At 44.7% G+C, this 23,979-nt stretch overlaps 1 protein-coding gene across 1 annotated transcript in view; it reads right to left on the bottom strand.

The window, feature by feature from the left end:
* LOC122805903 (BTB/POZ domain-containing protein 10-like) overlaps positions 1-16,638 on the bottom strand; it is a 460,326-nt gene extending 443,688 nt beyond the window's left edge. The window contains exon 1 of the mRNA XM_044076147.1: positions 16,367-16,638. The gene's annotated coding sequence lies outside the window, so the exon portion shown is untranslated. The remainder of the gene's footprint in view (positions 1-16,366) is intronic.
* Positions 16,639-23,979: the final 7,341 nt, after the last annotated feature.

Here is a 23,979-nt window from a genome sequence, read left to right as displayed (position 1 = left end):
GCTCGGGGGGCTCTGCTCTAGATCTCTTTCCTAGGGGCTGAGAGGCCCTGTCTGGGTGAGATTGGGATCCCCTAATTAAGGATATTAAATCCTCTGCCAGAGTAAGCATTTGTGAACTAGAAGTGGGCCTGTGTGAGGGGGGCTTAACAGGCACTGATTTAACAGTTTTGGCTGCTTTAGCCCTGGCAAGGGCCTTAATAGACATGGCTGCAGGAGGCCTAGCAGCACCACGTGCTGGGGTAGAGACATCCAAAGGGATGGTGTCTGATAAATCACTAGGAACCACAGTAGTAGGCAAAACTTCTAAGGCCGATTCAACTAAGGTAGCAGGAGCCTCAGTAGTAGTCATGGATTCGGCTGAAGATTGACCGGTTTCTCGGTTTCGCCGAAACCGAGACACTCGCAACTTGCTTAACCGTGGTTTCGCGAAACCGCTGACCGCGAGTGTCGGTCTTTCTGCGCTTTTAACAATTTGGGTAGTCGGAGGATCCGGCGGCATAATGTACGCAAAATCTGAGCGAAAAACTGTTCAGCAAACTCCGACCGACGCCTAAGCGTTCGTCGGTTGAAGGAAGCACAGGCCGAACAGGCTGCTACGTCGTGGTCTGGGCCTAAGCAAGGCAGGCAGTAAGAGTGGAAATCTTTATGAGGTATTTGTTTCCCACAAGTTAAACAGTTATTGACTTTTTCTGACATCGGCTGAGGCAAGAAAGAGTCCCCAACGGGTACTTAGCTTTAGAAGTCTTCAAGTAGTATTCGGTAGTAGTAATCTCTGGATCTGACCGACCGGCACTTGCGAACAGCTTCTGCTTCGGGCGCCACGCGGAAAGAAAGACGGAGGAAAATGGCGTCGGCTGATGCCTTTATACCCGAAGACCAGCAGAGATGACGTCGGGTGAAGTGCGACATCAGCCGAAGCCGGACCCAGACTTTGGAATCCGGCCGACCGAAGGGCTGCCTGACGACAGGACAACCCATTTGTTATGACTGCAGATGCATCCTTGAAGGACATCCATGCCCTATGGCTAACAAAACATACTAAACAGATTCTCATTGTTAAGGACAAAGCATGGAAGGAATGGCGTAAAAATAGTACTCCACAAAATGAAACAAAATACAGAACTCTGCAACACTGCCAAAAACTTAGTCATTACTGACGAAACGAACTACTTCTCCACTCAACTACATTCACAAAACAACAATCCCCAAAAATTTTGGAAATCCATCACCTCACTCCTTAACCCAGGAAATCAACAAAATCCTACACCATCCCCTGAGAAAGGCCCACTAGAAATTGCCCAGGCTTTGAACACCCACTTCATAGAAACCATTCAAAAACTTGTCAGTGTTTTTTCTACTCAAACAAACTCTACCTCAAACAGTTCAGATAGCAACACAAATCTCTCCTCTCCTAAGTCAAACACATACTCCCCCCCCCCCCTTTAAATTACACCTCGGACAGCAGCTCACCCACTTGTGCTTTTAATATTCAACCTGTGCCCACATCTCTAGTGTATCAACTGTTAACTAAAGACATGCTCCCCCCTCTGCCGACAAACTTCCAGCAGAATACTTAACTTGCTTCAGATGCTATAGCATACTTGGTTAGCATTCCCATCAATCAACCCATCGCTAAATCAAACATTCCACAACTTTGGAAAAAATCCATTACAACTCCGTTACATAAAGGTGGTAATGCTAGTGATCTAATTACCGGCCTATCTCTATACTCTCTTCTCTATCTAAAATCTTAGAAAAATGTATACACAACTGTTAAAATATCTCATCAACAATAAGTTACTTGTCCCCACTCAACATGGCTTCCTCCTTGCACACAGCACTACCACTGCCTTACTTTCATTTGCCAATACTGTTAACGAAGCCTTAGATGCTGGACTAATAAAGTACAGTTGTGTACACTTCAAACAAATGTAGATGTTAGAGTGTATTCACTGTTGCAGTCATCACATTTGGGTTATCTGCTTGCAGTAACCCTCAGTCGGCCTGATTATCAAAGTCTTGGGTCCTGCATCGGTTGCTGTCTCATCTTCCATGACGTCAGGTAGTCAGGGGTATAAAGCATGCAGCCAACGCCATTACATCAGTTTTTCTTGCCCCAGATGTCAGGTGCCCCCCCCCTAATGGGAAGCAATTAAATATATATATATATGCAAGGTTATACCTCCAACAAAAAAGCAAATGCACCAAAAAGCTTTTAAGCATAGTAAAGGAGAATAGAGATATAGCCTAAAGAAGTCAGGGGGGCTGGAGGGAGGGTAACCAGGACTGAAACAGTGAATACACTTGAACATCTACATTTATGGTAAGTGTACACAACTGTACTATATTATTCATGTTTCACTGTTGTAGTCATCACATTTGGGTAGATTTCCAAAGTTAAGGACGGGAAGAGGAATTTAGATAGCATTTGAACCAGCTATATGGCCCTGCAAGACTGCACTGGCAAAGCCAGCTCGGGATTTAGAGAAAATTGGCAATTGGTAATGCTTGGTGAAAGTATGTACAGAACTCCAGGTAGCAGCTTCTAGGATGTCCCTGGAAGGGACACCTCTGAGAAAGGCTGTAGAGGTAGATGCAGCCCTGGCCGAGTGTGGTCTTATCACCTTTGGGGTAGGTTTTCCATGGTGTTTATAACAGAAATGAATGCAATGGCCTATCCATTTAGAAATGCAGAAAATGCCACCAGCAGTTGTTCAGATTTCCTTTGAGGTTTAGTCCTGTCCAAGTAAAATCCAAGTTGTCTGTGCACATCTAAGGAGTGCAGTATCCGTTCCCCTTTGTTCTGTGGATTAGAAAAGAAGGTTGGCAAATGAATGGACTGATTGATTAAGAGCCACACTGGAAACTACCCTGGGCATGAAGGAGGGATTGGTCCCGAGGGACACTCTGTCTTCATGAAAGATGATGAAAGGCGCCACTGCCATATGGGCCTGTAAGTAAGATACCTTTCTTGCTGAAGTGATTGCTAAAAGGAAGGCTGTTTTCCAAGAAAGGAATTTCAACTCTACCTCCTTTTGAGCCAGCTGCAAGTGCAGAGTGAGTTTTTCCAATACAAAGTTAAGGTCCCAGGCTGGAGTTGGGGCTCTCCTGGGTGGTCTTACGTTTTTGGCTCCTCTGAGGAACTGCTTGAGCAGTGGATGAGAGAAGAGTGGTGGTTCTGTGTTGTAATTAGCTGAAATAGCTGAAGCGTGAATTTTGATGGAGGAAAAAGAAAGGCCCTTGTGAAGCATCTCAGTTAAGTATTGAAGAATCTGAGGTAAATTGGGTGCTGCTGTGCCCATCCCATGAGTGTGGTTCCAGGAACATAATCTTTTCCATTTTTCAGCATAAGATTTTCTAGTGCTAGGCTTCCTTGCCTTCAAAAGACATCCAACACTTGTTTACTGAGGAATGGTAACGGATAGTTTTAGTAATTAGTCAGGCTGCCAGGTTCAGGGTTTGAAGCTGAGGATGCAGAATCTTGCCCTCCTACTGGGACAGCAGGGTAGGGGTCTGAGGCAGGTGCCACGGAACCAGCAGTGACACACTGCGCAAGAGGGGGTACAAGTGTTGGCGTGACCAGTCTGGTGCAATCAGTATCGTCCTTGGTTTGTCTTGTTTGATATTTAGTATTACTTTGGAGAGGAGAGGTAGAGGAGGAAAGGCATAAACTGATAGATGTTTCCAGTTGAAGGACAGGGCATCCAGTTTCCAAGCTTGTTTGTGGGGAGTCCTTGTGCAGAATTTGTCCAACTGGTAGTTCTGGGGGGAGGCAAACCGGTCTATAACTGGGCTCCCCCATTCGTTTATCAACATGCTGAAAGTCTTTGGTTCCATTATCCACTTGTGTGGGCCCATGAGATTTCTGCTTAGCATGTCTGCCAGTGTATTTAGCTTTCCTGGCAGGAATTGAGCCTGTAGATGCACTTGGTAGATCAAGGCAGTGTTCCACAGAGCCATGGCTAGTCTGCGGAGGGGGTATAAATGGGTACCCCCCTGCTTGTTTATGTACCACATAACAGTGGTGTTTGTCAATCTTTAGCATTAATTGTCCTGGAAGAATGTTGTCCTTGAAGGCTATCAGTGCATTCTGTACAGCTAACATTTCTTTTTGATCGAAATCCAGGTGCATTTGACTTGGGTTCCATTTGCCCTGAATGCACTTCCCTGCCAGGCGAGCCCCCCCGTGCATAGTCCGATGTGTCTGTTGTTAGGGTTTGGGCGGGGGGTAGAGTGAATGGTAGTCTTGTTTTGGTGGCAGGCCTCTGCCCACCAAAGGAACTCTAACTGTAGGCAAGTTATGATAGGAATCATTGCTTCTAGATCCCGAGAATGCTGACACCACAGGCTTTTTAGATACCATTGTAGTTTCCTCATGCAGTCTTCCATATGGAATTAGGAGAATGCAGGAGGCCATGAACCCCAAGGCTTGCAGTATTTGCCTTGCAGATAGCAGGGTTTTTGTGGCCATTAGTTTGAAGTAAGCTGTCAACTGAATTTGTTTCTCTGGCATGAAGAAAGCCATCTGGGAAGTTGTGTTCAAGCTTGCTCCCAGGAATATAATTTGATGACAGGGTGCAAGATGTGATTTATTTTCGTTTATGGTGTACCCCAGACAAGTCAGTACGTTTTGTACAAATGCCAGATGATTCAAAAGTATGTCCTGGCTTGATAATGCATGTAGCCTGCTTTGAAGCGTAGGTATCTACTGCAAGATTCCCTGATTGGGATGTACAGGTAGGTTTCCTTTAGATCCAGTGTTGCCAACCAGGCATCCTTGCCTAGCATAGGAAGCAACTGGTGAAGGGTTAGCATCCTGAATTTTAGGATCACCAAAAAGGTGTTTAGGATAGAAAGGTCCAGGTAAGGACGCTATGAGCTGTCTTTTCTGGGTACCAGAAGAAGTCTTGAGTAGAAACCTTGTCCCTTTTCCTCTTCTGGTACAGTTTGAATAGTCCTTATGTTTAAGAGAGAAAGTACTTGCTTTTGAGCCTCTGCCCATTGATTTGGGGGTAGATCGGGCCAACCGTTTGGGGTTGGGTAACGTGGAAGTGAAATCTGTATCCTTGGGAAACTACATTTAAAACCCATTTGTCCTGGGTAATGAGTTCCCAGTTTTTTGCCTGCACAGCAATCTTTCCCCCAAAGGAGCAGTCAGTTGAGAAGGGCTTGGAAGTTTCAAAGTTAAGTCATTGAGACAGTTTACCATGGGTGGGAGGGTCTTAATACTCCCTGATTTGGAAGTGGGAGCCCCTCCACTGCTTAGTTTTGGGCGTACCCTGGGACTGAAGCCTGGCTGTTCTGCTGGTTCTGGGTTTGGACTGAGAAGGCCTGGAAAGAGGCAGGAAAGGACCAATTCTTAGAGGGCCAATGCCTACTAAATCTTGGAGGCTAAACTTGTAGGAAACGTTTAAAAGTTTGCATAGAGTTAGCTTTTTCTCCATCTTCTTACGTACTACTTCTGCTTTATTGCCAAAGAGGTGTTCCTGATTTAAGGGAGCCTCCACAATTTAGCTTTAACATGATCTGACAGATTGCTCCTTAAGCCAAGCATGCCTTCTAAGTACAGACCCAGTGACAGCAGCCCTGCAAGATGCCTCTAGTGAATCAAAACCACATTGCAAAGTACGTTTTCCAACTTGTTCAGCAGAATGCATTAAATCCTGTAAATCCTTATTTTCAGCACAGTCAAGGATCAACATAATTTTCTGTTTAAGCAATCCAATAATATGCTGTTGATACTTTATATGAAATTGGCAGTTTAAGGCCCTAACAGCCAAGGCTGCAGAAGTGTATACCTTCTTACCCCATCTATCCAGCACCCTGGAATCTCTATCAGAGGGGGTAGAATTTTGGGGCAGAAGTAGCCTTAATGCCCTTGGGTCCCTGTGAAATAGTCTCAGGATCCGCGGTAGGATTTTTAAAAAGGAACTTGTGAGTGTCAGGAACCCTGAAATATCTATCAGGTTTTCTGGGAGCAGGAGGTAGAGAGTCAGCGAAAAGGCATCATCAACAATGTCTAGTACAGGGGAGGATAGCTAAAGGCCTGTGCTGGGGCAGGAGTAAGAAATCCCTAAGCCTCTTTTTAGAATCAGAGTAATCCTGGCTTTCCCAGCGAAAATGCTCCCCAAGAGTATGCAAGGTTTCACCAAAAGAGAAATCCCCTGGAGGGGAAGCAGAGGGAATAGAGTCCTCTGCATCAGAATCCTCATAGGTAGATAAGGGTAGATCCTGGTCATCAGAGGAAACAAATTTCAGAATCCTGATCAGAAGTATCATAAGCAAATTCAGTCCTAGTTCTCTTAGAGGGGGAAGGTTGGCTTCCTCTGATTAAAGTAATAAGGTCTTCAGCCATTCTTATCATTTGTTTTTTTAGGCATAGAGGCCTGACCATGTGGTCTGGGCATCGGTTTTCTATGCATGGTTTGAGTTTTAGGCCTTGAAGAAGAAGATGGCGTCGGTTTAATATGCAAGTCAGTAGGTCTGAATACACCCTCAGAAGCCAGTGCCTGCACAGCGGCTCTGGACCCATCAAAGGTAGAGACACATCCGCAGGTTCCACAGTTGAAGCATCTCGCGGCTTACCAGACTCCGAATGGGTCTCAGTAGAGGCCTGCAAATATGAAGTAGCGGGTATGAGGGGCTGATAAAGCACCTCACTGAGTATCGGTGAACTGGCAACTAGCTTAGGAGAAGCATCGTCGGCAGCTTTGGACCTAGGTGGCCTGTCTATCTTTGCATTTTTTTGGAATGTCTGTAGTTGGATGGCTTACCGAAGACATACCTGGATAATTGAACAGAGTACCAAAATATTTAGAAGCGTAAATATACAGAAGACGAATAGTTTGTTGTTTAAATAAGGCACAAAATCAACAGCAAGGTACATGGTGGTCAGGGCCTAGGCAAGGAATACAGTACAAATGAAAATCTTTATGAAGTATTTGCTTTCCACAAGAAATACAATTATTGACTTTTACTGATATAGGTTTAGAGCAAGAAAAAGTTTCCCCAACGAGGTACTTAGCTTTAGTTGAAGACTTTGGTTCTGAAACTCGAAAATGAAAATTTCATGAGTTGGCCGACCGGCACTTGCGAACTGCTTCTGCTTTGCGTACCGCATGGCAAGGAAGACTGATGTAATGGCATTGGCTGCATGCTTTATACCCGACTACCAGACGTCATGGAAGATGAGACCGCAACCGACGCAGGACCCAAGACTTTGATAATCAGGCCAACTGAGGGCTACTGCAAGCAGATACCCAAATGTGATGACTGCAACAGTGAAACACGAAGAACATCTTCAGTTATCTTATTGGATCTATCTAAGGATTTTGATACAGTATCACACCATGAACTACTACTACAACTCATGTCCTTAAATTGCTTCCCACACTCACAGGCTTGGTTCTCCAACTATCTTCCTGACAGGAAACAATCTGTCAAAATGGTAGAACAAGCAATCCGAAAATCTCCTAAACAAAACAGGAGTTCCCCAGAGATCCATTCTTGGGCTAATACCATTTAACATTTTCATCAAAAACCTTCACAAAGCCTCTCATCTTAGTACTCACATCCAATACGCAGACAATTCTACGATAATCTCCTCTGCCAACAGCCTGTCAAATATCCAGCATCTAGCACAAACATCCTTTACTTCTATCGAATCCTGGCTAAATGATGCCCAACTTCTGTTCAACCCCCCAAAAATCTAAACTCTTGATATAGTCATCCATACCCTTAAATAAGGGATTTTAAAATTTTCTTACAAAACAATACCATAATAGAACAAGTAAAATCATCAAGGCTTCTGGGTGTCACAATTGACAACAAACTCTTCTTTGATAAATCACATCCACAATGCAATCAAGAAAACTCACTTCAAACTCGGTAAGTTATACAGGCATAAACATTTCATGAACACTCCTACCAAGCTAGAACTGGCCAACTCTCCTCCTCCCCACCCTTCTTTATGGTAGCCCCATTTTTACCAATATAAAAACAACTCTCAAAAACAAATTACAGTCCTGCTACTAAAAAAATAGCAAAGTTTGGCTGCAACATGCCAACTCAGACCCATCATTGCCTTTCCTTAAAAAGTATAAACTGGCTCGACTTTCCCCACTATCTACAATACACCCAACAAACACTTCCCACAAACTACTATATAATCCCAACTTTTGTCCCTCTCTTCAGACCCTCTTACATACATATACTCTTACACTATTCTTAGGTCTTCAAGCAAACAGCTCCGAAGGATAACTAAGCCCAACAAACGTGCAGGACAATGCCTCTACTCCATCAAAGCTTGGAATGCACTCCCCTCTTCCATTACTCAAATAGACTCAAAGGCCTTCAAAACTGCACTAAAATCCCATTTCCTTAATAATCAAACATGTTCCTGCACGTACTCACCTAAACCACCATAAACAGGTCACTGTCTTCTCACTAGTCACTATCAAATAATGTCATTTAGTTCACACATCTATGTTACTGTCCCTAGATTTTCTTTTACCATAGCTCACGCTACATTAATGCATATATATATATATATATATATATATATATATATATATATATATATATATATATATATACACACATACATACATACATACATAAATGAAGGTTGTTTATACATTCCCTTATGTATTTAATTTTACTGTAACTACCTTCAAATTCTGTAAATACCTGTTGATTACTTGAAATGTATGATGTATAATTGTAACTGATGTTACTTGTATACTATGTATACACTTGCTCATGTGGTGGGACACCATGTCTTGTAACCATTCTTGGAGCCTTTCTCCCAGAGCCTCCACTGAAAATGAGTTTCTGACTCAGTGGCCTTTTACGGTTACCAAATGTCAATAAATAAATAAAAGGCATTTTTAGCACTTACCCTAGCCCCCAAAACTAAAATAAAACATGTTTAAAAGTTTCAACAAATTTTACCACAAAAATAAAATGATGCTCCCATTTAAAATGAGGTAATTTTACAGTCTTTAAAAACACTTTTACCCCCAAGCTTTCAAATTCCTACTTTATTTTTATGATCAAAAATTTAACTTTTTCTTTAAAGTGGAAGGTCCCCAAAGAGAACTTATCTGCCCAGCAATGGAACTGCTTTAGCAAAACATCAATCCTTGAAAGCCTGCAGGTGAGCTCTGCCTTCAGAGATAGAAAAGCTTTGAAGGGCTTTACTTCTAAACCTAACGTTTAGTCAGTTCAGCTCAAGCTGACAAATAGTTTGGGCATGTGGAGGGTGCCCTGAAAGTTTAGGAAACTGTCTGGCTGTTGAATGCTTAGCAGGATTCAAACCATATAACTAAGGCTACCACAGCAGTGGTCAAATCATCATCAAATATTACTGTTGTCATTTGCTGGACACATCTTTTAGTTTTACATTACTGGTACAAGGAAAGATGACAACGGATTCTCTCCAGCCCTCTTGTTTACAGTTTCACTGCACCTTACCTTGATCCAGTAGCCTACCTTTTACTCTAATCAACAGGCAGTACTGCTTAAGTAAACAATAGCTGTACTATACCTTTAATAAAATTATTTGCTGTTAACTACAATTACATACTTTGACTACAATGGTGATTCATCCATCATCTGTTAACACTACTCTGATGACAAGATTACTAGTCACTGGTTATTAATGCAACCCACAACTTTGTTGAATACATGCCTTACTGTTGGCTTATACCATGAAGTCTAGCTGATATCTGAAATTACTGCCTAAAAGGCTTTCTTCCTCACTTGAAGTGCAAGCTCGACTCTGTAAACAAACCTGGCACTGCTGCTCAAAAAAAGAAGTTATGTCCTCACCATAACGTTCCATGTGGAGTGTTCATCTCGCCTTTGTTCTTACACATGGGTGTTGGAGCCGATCCTTGGCTCCGAGTCGGCCGCTTAGCAAAGCTTTGCATCCAGAAGAAGCTCGAGACCAACCTACCTCCCACAATTCCCTCTGCCTTTACCTCAGATCTAGTTTGCAAGAAACAACACCAGATCCAGCAATAACAATGTAATCCCCTATAAAGAATACATACGTATACACAAGGAATGTAACTAGCTCAAGCCAGTAGAACAACAGAGAGACCACTAGTGGGAGACAAACAGGCCAGACTTCTAAACCGAACGTTCTTCCAGACCTGAGGGTGGGAGGGTGGGAATGTAAGAACAAAGGCGAGATGAACACTCCACATAGAACGTTATGGTAAGGACATAACTTCTTTATGTGAGAGTGTTCAATCTCGCCGTTTGTTCTTACACATGGGTAGCGTCCCTAGCTCCGTTACCCTGAGTGACTCACGGAAGAACGTTCCTGAGCACAGTGGAACCAAAAGATGCTCTGTCCCTGGAAGTCCTGTCCACTTTATAATGAGTGATGAACGTATGTGGTTTAGACCAAGTGGCGGCTGCACAAATAGTGTCCAAAGGCAGACGAGCCGCATGAGCCAAAGATGTAGAAACTGATCTAGTAGAATGTCCCTTTGGTTTGGTGGGCAAACTCTGATTAGAAGCAGAATAAACGAAGGTAATACAATCAGTTAGCCATTTGGAAAGAATACGCTTCGTCACTGCCATGCCCTTTTTGTTGTCCGCAAAGGCTATAAAGAGTTGGTCCGCTTTTTTATGGTCTTTAATTCTATCTAGGTAGAATCTGAGTTGTCTATGAACATCCAACTTGTGCAACATATATTCCAGCTTATTGGAGTGTTTTTTGAAAAATGTGGGATGCTCAATGGACTGATTAATGTTGTTAACTGAACAAACCTTAGGGAGGAACAAAGGGTTGGTGCGTAATGATACCCTGTCCGGGTGAAAAATTAAATATGGCTGCTTAATGGAAAGAGCCTGAAGTTCTGATACTCATCTGGCTGAAGTGATAGCTACTAGGAAAAGAGTTTTCCAGGACAAGAACTTTAAGGAACAGGAAGAAGCTGGTTCAAAGGGTGGTAACATTAGTTGGGATAAGAGTAGATTTAGATTCCAAGGAACTGTAGGAAACACCTAACTGCTGGTCTAAGATGAAAGGACCCTTTCAAGAAGGCTTTACAAAGCCTATGAGCCATAATGGGCGCTCCATTCTCTCCTACATTGAAGTTCGAAATCGCAGCCAATTGAACTTTTAAAGTAGCAGTAGAGGCCCTTGATGAAACAGTATGGACAGGAACTCCAAAATCTTGTTTAGAGGGGCTACTAAGGGATCTAAATGCTGTGTAGTCGCCCAGTAGATGAAACGTTTCCACTTACCGGTGTAAATTTTAGTAGTGGAAGCCTTATGAGAGGCTACCAGAATGTCCTGAACCACCAGAGAGAGAAGATCAGACATGGCTAAGTAGGGAAGCGGAGCAGCCAAGCTGCTAACTTGAGGGACAGGAGTGACGGGTGGGGAGCTCCTGACGAATGAGTCAGTAGATCTGGCACCGGGTCCAGAATCCAGGGCTCCCGCATTTGGTGAGCTTGAAGAAAGGGGAACCAAATCTGTCGAGGTCAGAATGGGGCAATGAGAATTATAGTCCTTTCCTGGTCCTTGGCTTTCTGAAGAAATCTCGGTATCAGAGGTATAGGGGGGAAAGCGTACAGGAGACCCGGGGGCCAATCGTGAATCAGAGCATCCCTGGGGACATCCCCTGGAGGGGGAAGAAGGGCAAAGTAGCTTCTGCATTTGGTGTTCATTGGAGACGCAAACAGATCGCAGCAAGGCTGGCCCCACTTGCGGAAGATCCTTTCCGCCACTATCTGGTTGAGGGACCACTCGTGAGGTAACAGGATGGCTCTGCTCAACCTGTCCGCTATGACGTTGGATAACCCCGGGATATGAGTTGCTATCAGAAAGCGACCCGTGGATTCTGCCCATTGCCAAATTCTCATGGCCTCTCTGCACAACTGGTAAGATTTGGTTCCTGTTTGTTTATGTACCAGACTACGGACATGTTGTCCGTCTGAACTGCAATGGTCCCTAGAGGTAGAAGGGGGGAGAAGTGCAGCAACGCTAGAAACACTGCCCTCATCTCTAGAACATTGATGTGCAGGTTGTACTCTAAACTGGTCCATTCGCCTTGGACTGTCTGTCCCTGAAAAATGCCCCCCCACCCTATCAGGGAAGCGTCCGTGGTCACTGTGGCTGTTGGTGTGGGTAACACAAACGGTCGGCCGCTGATGAAATTGTGATTCAGTAACCACCAAGACAGGTGTGTTTTGCAGGTGTTCGCAATGTGAATCTCGTGTGTCAGTGGTAAGTGTTGGAACAACCACTGTGCGAACAGCAGCCATTGGAGAACTCTCATGTGTAGAGTTCTCCCCATGGGAACTGCAATGAGGGAAGCTGACATGAGTCCCAAGACTTTCAGGACTAGTTTGGCTGGGGACTTTTTGGACAATAGTAGGAGAGATACGTGTTCTTATAGGGAAGCTATTCTTGCGGAGGGGAGTTTTAGTAGCAAAGAACGGGTATCTAGCTCTGCCCCTATAAATGAAATATGCTGCGAGGGCTGCAACGCAGATTTTTCGAAATTTATCGAAATCCCTAGCTGAACACAAAGGCTGAGAGTGTAGTCCCTGGCCTGTATCAGTTGATGCTCGTTAGTGGCAGAAAGGAGCCAGTCGTCCAGATACGGAAACATCCGGAATCCTAGGCGTCTCAAGTGAGACGCTACCACTGCCATGCATTTGGTGAAAACCCTGGGGGCTAAGGTTAGACCAAAAGGCAGGGCCCGAAACTGAAAGTGTCTGGCTCCCAGCCGGAAGCGCAGGTGATCTCTGGATGCTCTGGCCATTTTGATGTGGTAGTAGGCGTCCCTGAGATCTATTGAGCACATCCAGTCGTCCTTCTGTAAGAACGGAAGGATCGATTGAAGCGTGACCATCCGGAACTTTTCTTTCTTGACATACGTATTGAGATTGCTTAAGTCCAGAATTGGCCTCCAGTCCCCTGTCTTTATTGAAACTAAAAAGAACCCCGAGTAAGTTCCGGATCCTCTTTGGTCCACCGGGACTGGTTGGATGAGTCTTTTTTCTAGCAGCTTTGAGATTTCTATAGCTGCAGGTTCTCGCAGATGGGGTGGAACATCTGGGAATCTTTTTTGTGGTAACGGGGGGAATACAAAAGGAATTTTGTAACCTCTGGTAATAATGCTTTTTACCCATTTGTCTGAAGTAAGGTTTTGCCAGGCCTGAGGGTATAAAGCTAAGCGTCCCCCGACTGCCTCCAGAGCAGGACAGTCGGGCCTCCTCTCAGGAGTGCTGGAAAGGCTTCCCAGGGATGGTATCCCTGTCTCCTTGGTTCTGCGGACCCCCTCTGCCACCAGGGTGGCGTCTTCCACCTCTGCCCCCCCCCCTCTGGAGGGGGCATCACCCTGTGTGCCTGGGAAAGAACCCTGGGGTTTACGAAACCACATCTTTCCACCTCGTTGCCCTTTGGGGTACGGTCTGGATGGGGTGGAAAAACGTACTCCGACAGCAGACAGAGTCTTTCCCTCCTGCTCACACCGGGTCAGGGTCTCCTTTACTTTGGGGCCAAAAAGAGTGGCGCCATCAAAGGGGGCGTTAGTAAAGGAAGACTTGAAGGCTTCCGCAAAGGAGCACAGGCGCATCCAGGATTGTCTACGAAGAGCAATCGCTGAAGCTGCAGCCCTACTCGACCCTTCGGCTGCATACGAGATGAGCCTCATGGACAAGTTCACAATAGATGTAAGGGTATTGAGCTGTGCTGTAACCTTATCCGAGACAGCAGCATCTGTACTACCCTGGAGGGTATCTCCCAACTCCTTGACTAGATCCCTCTGTAATCTTGTGAAGTGTGTCAAGTAGTTCAGCGATCGCATGGAAAAAGTCGCTGAGCTGAAAATGCGCTTCCCATATCTGTCCATGGTCCTAGAGTCTCTGTTAGGAGGATGAACAGACGAGGAAGATTTCGGACATCTCCTTTTTCGTGGCAGCTGCCACCACCATAGCGTCCACTGGAACTCCCTTAGTGAGGTATGACTTATCCTGAGGGGCAGTTATATATCTATTAGGCTTCCTGGGAACTGGCTCCACTGTGTCAGGTGTCTCCCACGCCCTTAGAGCAATTAATTCCATTAACTCGAAGGGCGGAGTGACCCAGGAGGAAGAAGGGCGAGCACCAAATGCCTTCAGCAGAACCAACTCATCCTCAGAAGGGGGTAGGGCCTGCCAATCACCTCTCTGTTCCAGGATCTCCAGGATGTCAGAAAAGGAGACATCCTCCGTAGGTGATTTTGGGGACCCCTCTGACTCATCCAAGTCGGTATCCGATGTTAAGGATTCTTGTGGAGAATCGAAGTGCCTCCTCTTGCACAATCTTTTCCTTGGGACGTCATCGGGGGGGGGGGGCATCCGATGAAGCCTCCGAGGAAGAAGGGGGCTCCCTCTGGGAGTGGCTGAGACACTGGTGCTCGACGCTTTTGTGTAGTCGTGGGTGCAGAAGATGACAACGGACCTTTATGGGAGGAGAAGTTGCTTCTGCTGAAGTGGTTGTCTGAGAAGACAATACCTTCCTCATAAGGTCGAAGGCCCCTGGACCCCAAGCCGAGGAATCCCCCGGTTCTGAAGAACGCGGAGGTATCTCCAACGCGGAAGCCAAGGGCATCGACCCAGAGGACGGAGCCGAAGTGATCCGTGCCGAGGGGGAGAGTCGGCACCAAAACATCGGTTCGACTCTCGGTCCCGGAACCAAGGATAGATAGTCGGCTCCTCGAGTCCGGTAATGGTTCCGACGGAGTAGAGGTCAACGGTGCCGACCGAGAAAGGGACGGTTCCGGCACCAAGGGCTCCACTATCATCAGATCAAAATCTCCCGGCTCCGAAGGCTGAGTAGGCCTCGGAGGAGGATCAGATGGAGATAAAGGAAGGCCTTCGAGTCTCGACACCAATTGAGAGAAGACAGCAATGAGTTTGGACAGGGCCGTGTTCTCCATTAACTTCTGCACCACATGATCTACGTTGGTGTCGGAGAGGGGCCTGGAAGACCGAGTTGAAGGAATCGAGGACGGTGCCGACCTCAACAGAGCAGGAGGTGGAAGCTCCGTCACCGATTCCAAGACTCGAGGCTCGGTGACAGACAGAAGTTCGACACTCGGCCCCGAAGTCTGTGGAACCGGTGAACGAACCTTAAACTAAGAACTCTGAGCCGATGACATGGGCTCCGATGTCTTCGACTCCTTCGAGGATCTAGAAGCCTGGTCTGACTTGTCAAAAGCCTCCTGGAAGGCAGGCTTCAAAAGACCTCTGTCCATAAGCTTCCTGCGCCTATCTGTCATGACCCTTCCACTAAAGGAATGACAAATAGAACAGTCTTCCTGTAGATGGAAAGGGCCAAGACAGTAGACACAGGAGCTATGGTTGTCGGTGACAGACATCATCTGCCCACATTGACACCTCTTAAATCCTGACTTCGCTTTCTCAGACATTCTGTAAGAAAAGTAATGTACACCATCACAAAACACTGTCAAATTAGGTTAGTAAGTAACTAGCAATAAAATTGCAAGTATCAAAATCCAAGTTTAGTAGTAGTGGGGTAGGCCCTAAGGTAAACTTAAACTATATATATATATATATATATATATATATATATATATATATATATATATATATATATATAATAGAAAAAGGATGACCAGACCACACACACACACACACACACACACACACACACACACACACACACACACACACACACACACACACACACACACACACACACTAAATATAAGAGTCAAGAATCTTAAAAATTTTCAAGAAAATCTTCTAAGAAAAAAGTTATCTTATCTTCCCAGTTGGTCAGAGCTGTTCAGAAACGATGCGATCAGTTGCAGCGGCAAACTAGATCTGAGGTAAAGGCAGAGGGAATTGTGGGAGGTAGGTTGGTCTCGAGCTTCTTCTGGATGCAAAGCTTTGCTAAGCGGCCGACTTGGAGCCGAGGATCGGCTCCGACACCCATGTGTAAGAACAAACGGCGAGATTGAACACTCACATTGTTTGTTTAAAATAACAGTATAAAAAAAAATCAGGGACATAATCATTTAAAAGATGAAGCCTTAGCTTTCTTGCACCTACGAAGAAAATGTGGTGAAAAGAAAACTTTCACAAACTATTCTTACAGCAGACCACTGGTTTTGCTGGAAAACCTGCAGAAATAAAGCATTTCCTTAGTATACTGAAACTGTGCTTGATACTTGAAGCTGCTCACAATCAAATGCTGCAGCACTTCAGAACACAACCCGCATTAATCCAAGAAGTCTACTGATGTGGTGGAGTAAACTAAGCTCAAGTAACATTCTCAAAATAGTACTGTTCATGCACAATAAACAAAGAAATGCAAAAAACAGATGCCTACCTTCCAAGTAAGGTGTCTGGATATGCAATGAAAATGGCTGGATCTGCAACAAATCGAGTTCCATCAACAACAAGAGTCACACGGTGAGAAACCCAAGGATTTGGTGTAAAGATGGTACCTCGTTTATGGCTGGGAGAACATTCTTTAGCCTCAGGATCATCCTTTACTTTTTTCCTTCCAGTAAAGCAATGCACGGATTTAAACCTTTCAGAAGGAGACGAAATACCTTTAACAGATGCAGGACTTGCGGGCTGAGAGTAATACCCAAAATCATTGTCTGTAAGTTATTAAAAAAGAAGTCTAAGCCAATATTAAATAAAACAACCATTTCACTTGATTTATTTATTTATTTTTAACATCAGCAATGCATTCTTATCAAGTCACAAATACCTGCCCTAAAAAATCAATGCAGTGGTTTTAAGTTACAAGTTCTCCAAAAGCAGAATGTTAAGAAGGCAATGCATACCTGGAAGAGGAGAATTTAAACTGTAGGAGTCTGAGGATTATGAAAGAGATGACAGCCACCTAACCTTAAGAGTGGAAGGGGAACTGAGACACCAATTGTAGGGACCATCTGATATTGCAAAGAATGACAGCAGGCTCAAAAGCAGAATTATCAGATGAGTCAGAAAGCAAATCCATAACAGAGAGCAATGTTCCAGTAGGTGCTCAAATTTTGCACTTTGATATAGGCAGAGACCAAAACCGTTCTAAGTACTACAGTCAATACTCAATGCAGCAGTATTCCGTCAAGTGGACAGTTTTATTTTTCTGAAACTATAAAAGGCTACTTTTACTTAAAGGTTAACATTCATCTCATGCTATTGCTATTACAGCATAAATGTCCTTATAAAATAGCAACGTTACCTCATACAACCTTTAGATTTTCTAGTGAGAAGCTTGGAAATTAGGACAACAAACCAGTGTGGCAACCAATAGCCAACATTGTACTCAAGTTCCCTTTTGGGTGACTGCAGACCAAATGATCAAGAACAACAGGAATAAAGTACAGTTTTGTACCTACCATAAATGTAGATGTTCAATTGTATACGCTACTGCAGTCATCACACTTGGGTTATCCTGCCGTCAGGCAGTCCCGCAGTCGGCCCGAATTCCAAAGTCTTGGCCCAGCATCAGTTGCTGTCACTTCTACCCTGACGTCAGTGTGCCAGGGGTATATAAGAGGCATCTGAAGCCATTTTCTTCAGTTTTTCTTGCCCCAGATGTCAGGTGCCCCCCCCAAAGGAGGTCAGTAGATAGTACCAATAATAAAAGTTTATCACAAGCAAAACATCCCTCAAGCTATAAGCAAATACACCAGAAAGGTTGTATCACATTTTAAGGTACAGAAAGGTTTTAGTTAGGTCAGAGGGGATGGAGGGAGGGTAACCTGGACTGCAGCAGGGTATACACTCTAACATCTACATTTATGGTAGGTACAAAACTGTACTATGGTCATCGTTGTTACCCTGCTGCAGTCATCACACTTGGGTAGAATCCCAAAGCTAAGGATGGGAGGTGGAGTCAAACAGGGTTAGAGGAGGCTAGAAAGCCCTGCAAAACTGCGGTGGCGAAGCCAGCCCTAGTCTTTGAGTAAAGTGGTAAGTGATGGTGTTTGGTGAAGGTGTGTACTGAACTCCAAGTTGCAGCTTCCAGAATATCCTTGGTTGGGACCCCCCTGAGGAAGGCTATAGATGTAGCTGCTGCCCTGGCAGAGTGGGGCCTTATGCTAGCAGGAACTGGTTTTCCATGGTGGGTGTAGCAAAAACGTATGCAATGTCCTATCCATTTGGAAATGGTCTGTTTTGAGATCGCCTTTCCTTGAGATGCTGTAGCATAGGATACAAAAAGCTGGTCAGATTTTCTGAAAACCTTAGTTTTATCCAAGTAATAACGTAGCTGCCTGTGAATGTCCAAGGAATGCAGGAGTCTTTCTCCTTTGTTCTGTGGATTTGGAAAGAAGGTGGGCAAATGGATGGTTTGATTTAGAGCCACACTGGATACCACCTTAGGCATAAAAGAGGGGTTAGTTTGTAGAGAAACTCTGTCTTGATGGAAAATGAGGAAAGGCTCTACTGCCATTAGTGCCTGAAGCTCTGAGACTCTTCTGACTGAAGTAATTGCTAGCAGCAGGGCAGTCTTCCATGATATAAACTTTAAGTCAGCTGAGAAAGCTGGTTCAAAAGGAGGTAGCGTAAGTTTTTCCAGAACAAAATTGAGGTCCCAAGTTGGTGTTGGTGCTCTCCTGGGAGGCCTAATGTTTTTGGCCCCTCTGAGAAGCTGCCTTAGAAGTGGATGCGAAAATAAGGGAGGATCCGTGTTGTAGTGAGCTGAAATAGCTGAGGCGTGGATTTTAATAGATGAAAAAGAAAGGCCTTTGGGTAACATCTCAGTTAAATATTGCAGAATCTGAGGTATGTCCGGCTGAAGGGTATTTTGGCCTTTAGCTTTGTTCCAGGCGCAAAACCTTTTCCATTTATCTGAGTAGGCTTTCCTGGTGCTGGGCCTCCTGGCTTCCAGAATAACCTCCATAACAGCTTGAGAAAGAGGAGCTGGCTGGTTGCTTAGGTGATTTGCCATGCAGCCAAATGTAAGGTTTTGAGCTGGCTGTGTAGGGTCCGACTGTCTTGCTGTGTGAGCAGATGAGTAATTTGTGGTAAAATCCATGGTGGGCCCTGGGCCATATTCCTTAATAGTGGGTACCAGTGCTGGCGTGGTCAGTCTGGGGCAATGAGCATCATTCGGGGTCTCTCCATCCTGACTTTCAGCAGCACCTTTGTGAGAAGGGGCAATGGAGGGAAGGCATATACTGTCAGCATTTTCCAACTAAATGAGAGTGCGTCCACTTTCCAAGCTTGATGGTGAAACGTCCTTGTGCAAAATTTTGTTAGCCAATAGTTTTGGAGGCTGGCAAACAGATCTATGTCTGGGTGCCCCCTTTTTGAGTTATCATTGTAAATACTTGTGGATCCAGTTTCCACTCGTAGGGATCCATGATGTTTCTGCTTAGGTCATCTGCCAATGTGTTCTGTTTTCCTGGCAGGAATTGAGCTTGTAATTGAACTTGGTAAGCCAGTGCTGTGTTCCACAAGGTCACTGCTTGCCTGCATAGAGGGTAGGAGTGTGTACCCCCTTGTTTGTTTATGTACCACATTCCTATGGTGTTGTCTGTCCTTATTGTAAGCTGTCCTGGATGTAAGTGGTCCTTGAAGGCTGTCCGGGCATTCTGTACAACTAGCATTTCTTTTTGACTGATGTGCAGATTCCTTTGATCTGCAGTCCATATGCCTTGAACGCTACGTCCTGCCATGTGTGCCCCTCAGGCATACTCCAATGCATCTGTTGTCATAGTTTGCCTGGCTGGGGGTAAGGTGAAAGGCTGACCCTTGTTGAGGTGACATGTATGTGACCACCATAAAAACTCCTGTTGAAGGCAGGGAATGAGAGGCATCATTGTTTCCAAGCTGTGGCTGTGTTGAGTCCATACGCTTTTTAGGTACCATTGTAATTTCCTCATATGCAGTTTTGCAAATGGTATTAGTAGTATGCAAGATGCCATGAAGCCCAAGGCCTGCAGAATTTTTCTTGCAGGGAGTTGGGTCTTTGTTGCCATTGTTTTGGAGTATTGAGTTAGTTGTAGTTGTTTGTCTGGCGTCAGATAAGCCATCTGGGCCGTTGTATTCAAGCTGGCACCCAGGAATGTCATATTTTGTGAGGGCACTAGTTTTGATTTCTTTTCGTTTACTGTGTACCCTAGGCAACTTAGAAGGTGTTTTACAAAGGCCAGATGTTGCAAAAGAGTGTCCCTTGCTTTCTGCTTGGATGAGGCAGTCATCCAGGTATGGATATATTTGAATTCCTCTTTGTCTGAAGTATGCAATTACTGGTGCCAGGCATTTTGTGAAGACCCTGGGCACAGTAGATAAGCCAAAGGGCAGTGCAGAGAATTGGTAATGGGTTGAACATGCAATGAAACGGAGGTATCTTCTGCAATTTTGTCTGATAGGGACATGCAGGTATGCCTCCTTGAGGTCCAACGTTACTAGCCAAGCTTTCTTGCCCAACATGGGAAGAAGCTGCTGTAGCGTTAGCATCTTGAATTTGGGTACTTGCAAGAAGGTGTTTAGAATTGAAAGGTCCAGAATGGGTCTCCAAGCATTGTCCTTTCTGGGGACTAGAAAGAGCCTTGAGTAAAATCCTTGGCCTTGTTCCTGTGTAGGTACCAGCTGAATGGCTCTCATGTCCATGAGAGCTGTAATTTGTTTTTGTGCCTCTGCCCATTGATTTTGTGACAGGTTTGACATTCCTTTTATCCTTGGCAAGGTGTGGAAATGGAATCTGTATCCTTGTGAGATAATGTCTAAGACCCATTTTTGTCCTTTGTGACGATGCGCCAGTTGTCTGCAAAAAGTGCTAATTTTCCTCCCAAGGGAGCTGCCAAGAGAGTTTTGCTTGGCAGTTTGAGGTGTCAAGTCATTGTGTTTGCCTTCTAGAAGTTTGGGACCTGTCTTCTCTTCCCTTCTGTGTTGCATTGCCCCATTGGCGAGGTTTGTAAGGGATTTGTACTTGTCCTCTGCCCCTTGGGCGCCTGTATTTACCTCTCTGTGGTCTGTCAGAAGCTGGAAAGGACCTATTTTTTGTTGGCCAATTTCTGCTGAAGCGTGGGGGTTGTACCTGTAAGAAATCTTTGACTGTCTGCATAGATTTTGCCTTATCTTCCATTTTCTTTAAAACCTCTTCTGCTTTAACACCAAGCAAGACATTCTGCTGTGAGGGTGTATCTAGTAACTTTGCTGTAAGGGTGCATCTAGTAATTTTGCTTTAACATGATCAGGCAGAGTTTGTTCCTTTAACCAAGCATGCCTACGTATAACAGACCCAGTAACAGCTGCTCTACAGGAAGCTTCCAAGGAATCAAATCCACATTGTAAAGTATGTTTGCCCACCTGTTCAGCTGCATGCAACAGATCCTGCATTTCCTTGAATTCAGACTGTTGAGGAAGCGTGCTCATCTTTTGTTTCATTTGAGACATTAGGAATTGCTGGTATTTAAGCATGTGAAATTGACAATTTAGTGCTCTCATAGCTAGAGTAGCTGAGGTGTAAACCTTCTTCCCCCACCTATCTAGTGCTCTGGAGTCCCTTTCAGAGGGTACAGGATTTTTAGCCATAGAAGCCTTAGCCCCTTTGGGACCCTAGGAGATTGTCTCTGGATCAGCAACAGGGCTTTTGTAAAGGAATTTGTGAGAGTCAGGCACTCTATAGTATCTATCTGGTTTGGCTGGAGCAGGAGGCAGAGAATCTGGATTTAGACTAGATTCTAAGTAAACATCATCCACAATGTCTAAAACTGGGAGGATAGCAAGAGGTCTGTGCTGGGGGAGTAAAAGAAACTCTCTGAGCCTTTTCTTTGAGTCGGAGTAGCCCTGACCTTCCCTTTGGAAATGTTCCCTCATGGTATGTAAGGTTTCCCCAAAGGAATAGTCTTCAGGGGGAGAAGCTGAGGGAATGGAATCTTCAGCATCAGAATCTTCATAAGGGGGAAAGGAGTAATCCTGTTCCTCAGAGGAGCCTGAGAAAATAGACACTCGATCAGAGGAGGCATAATCCTCCTCTTGTCTAGGCTTTTTGTCAGCAAGGGGGGGGGGGTTTGGGAACTCTATTAAAGAAATCAAATCTTCAGCCATTTTAAGCATCTGTTTCTTAGGCATGGGGACTTCAACTGGAGACTGAATTGCAGTCTTTTTAGGTTTTAGAGGAGTCTTAAGCTTAGCATAAGATTTTATGGTGAGAGTAGTCTGTCTGAATACACCTTCTGAAACTGAAGGTGTTTCTACAGCACCGGCTTCTCCTTCTGCAATGTCGTCGGTAGGGCCTAAAGAAAATGGCTGCGTCGGCCTAGAACTCTCTGCTAGAGAATCCAAAGCGGTCTGGGGTTCCAATTCCACGGTAGCCAGGGGCTGCGTAGGCGCCTCACTGAAAACCGGAGAACCGGCGACTGGCTCAGCCGAGGCCTCGGAGTCGGGCTTGGATCTAGGCTGCCTGTCTTTATCTTTGTGTTTTTTATACACGCCGGTAGTCGGCTGCTCCGACGGCATAGGTAATTAAATTTCCTGTGAAATCAAAGCGTCGCTTTATAGTTCGCTTATTGAACCTAGCACAAAACAGACAACCAGTGATGTCTTGGTCTGGGCCCAGGCAAGGTATACAATAAGAATGAAAGTCCTTATGAGGTATTTGCTTCCCACAAAAAATGCAATTGTTAACTTTTTCTGACATCGGACTGAGGCAAGAAAAGTCACCCCAATGGGGTACTTAGCTTTGAAGACTTCGGACTGAAACTCGATTCAAAAATCTCAGGTGTCGGCCGACCGGCACTTGCGAACTGCTTCTGCTTCGGGCACCGTGCAGCAAGAAAGACTGAAGAAAATGGCGTTGGATGCCTCTTATATACCCCTGGTGCACTGACGTCAGGGAAGAAGCGACAGCAACCGACGCCGGACCAAGACTTTGGAATTCGGGCCGACTGCGGGACCGCCTCACGGCAGGATAACCCAAGTGTGATGACTGCAGCAGGGTAACACGATGAACATCTAGCTGCAATCACCTTTTATTGGAAGATCAAATGAATAACTAGTTGTAATCACCTTTTATTTCAAATCAAAGCTTAGAATGCCAAGCACGGCAGGATCACTGTGCAATTTTGATGGACAGTTTCATCTTTTACCACTTTTGTGGGATATATGTGCATACATATATATGTATATGTGAATAAATGAATATTTGTATACACACATATACGTACATGTATGTGTACACACACAGCCAACCCACCTGTATTTATACTTATCATACATACACAAATGCATATAAACATATGCGCATATCTACATGTATACAAACATTACATATAATCAAATAATGACTCTTCAAAATGCTTTTGTCATTCTTGTGTGTTGGTATTTTAACATTTCAAACGATCACATTACTGACCACACAGATGACTGAACATTTAAAAGACTGCAAAGAATTTTTCTTTGTGATATACCAACTGTAAACCTATTGCACCATTTTGACCCAGTTTACTGAAATGTTACTGAATGTGTTTTCTAAGCTAAGGTATGCACGTTAGGGGTAGAGAAGGTCTACACTTGTGCATTAACAGTGGTGTAAATTTCCCCAAGTCAATGGCCAGGTACTTAAAAACACCAAAGATAATGTTACTGGGATTAATAGAGAGAGACTAGCTTTTACAGATAAGCATGGTGGCTTTCTTGGATCACAGACAGGATTTTAAAGCTAGCCAGTATCTGATACGGGACCTTCCTGACAGTGATTTAGACATGAAAAACTCCAGTACATCAAGATGCTTAACCAGCCTTGATACGAGTATCACATGGAAGAAGATGTGTCCACCTTCTTCTCCTCCATTGCAATGGCTGGTCTAAATGTGTAAAAGACATTACAGCCCTGCACAGCTGGAGCACTCTCCACCACCTTAAACCATCTTTGAGACTACAAAGCAAAGACAGATCCAGCAATAGTTTACTAATGCAGTCACCTATGACCTACTGGCTGGGAGGGGACCCCTGGAGGCTGGGACAGGTCCCAAT

This window comes from Protopterus annectens, chromosome 7.part0 (assembly GCF_019279795.1).
Source record: "Protopterus annectens isolate FY-2018-M chromosome 7.part0, PAN1.0, whole genome shotgun sequence".
NCBI lineage: Eukaryota > Metazoa > Chordata > Ceratodontiformes > Protopteridae > Protopterus > Protopterus annectens.
This window is presented reverse-complemented; position numbering and strand designations above follow the sequence as displayed.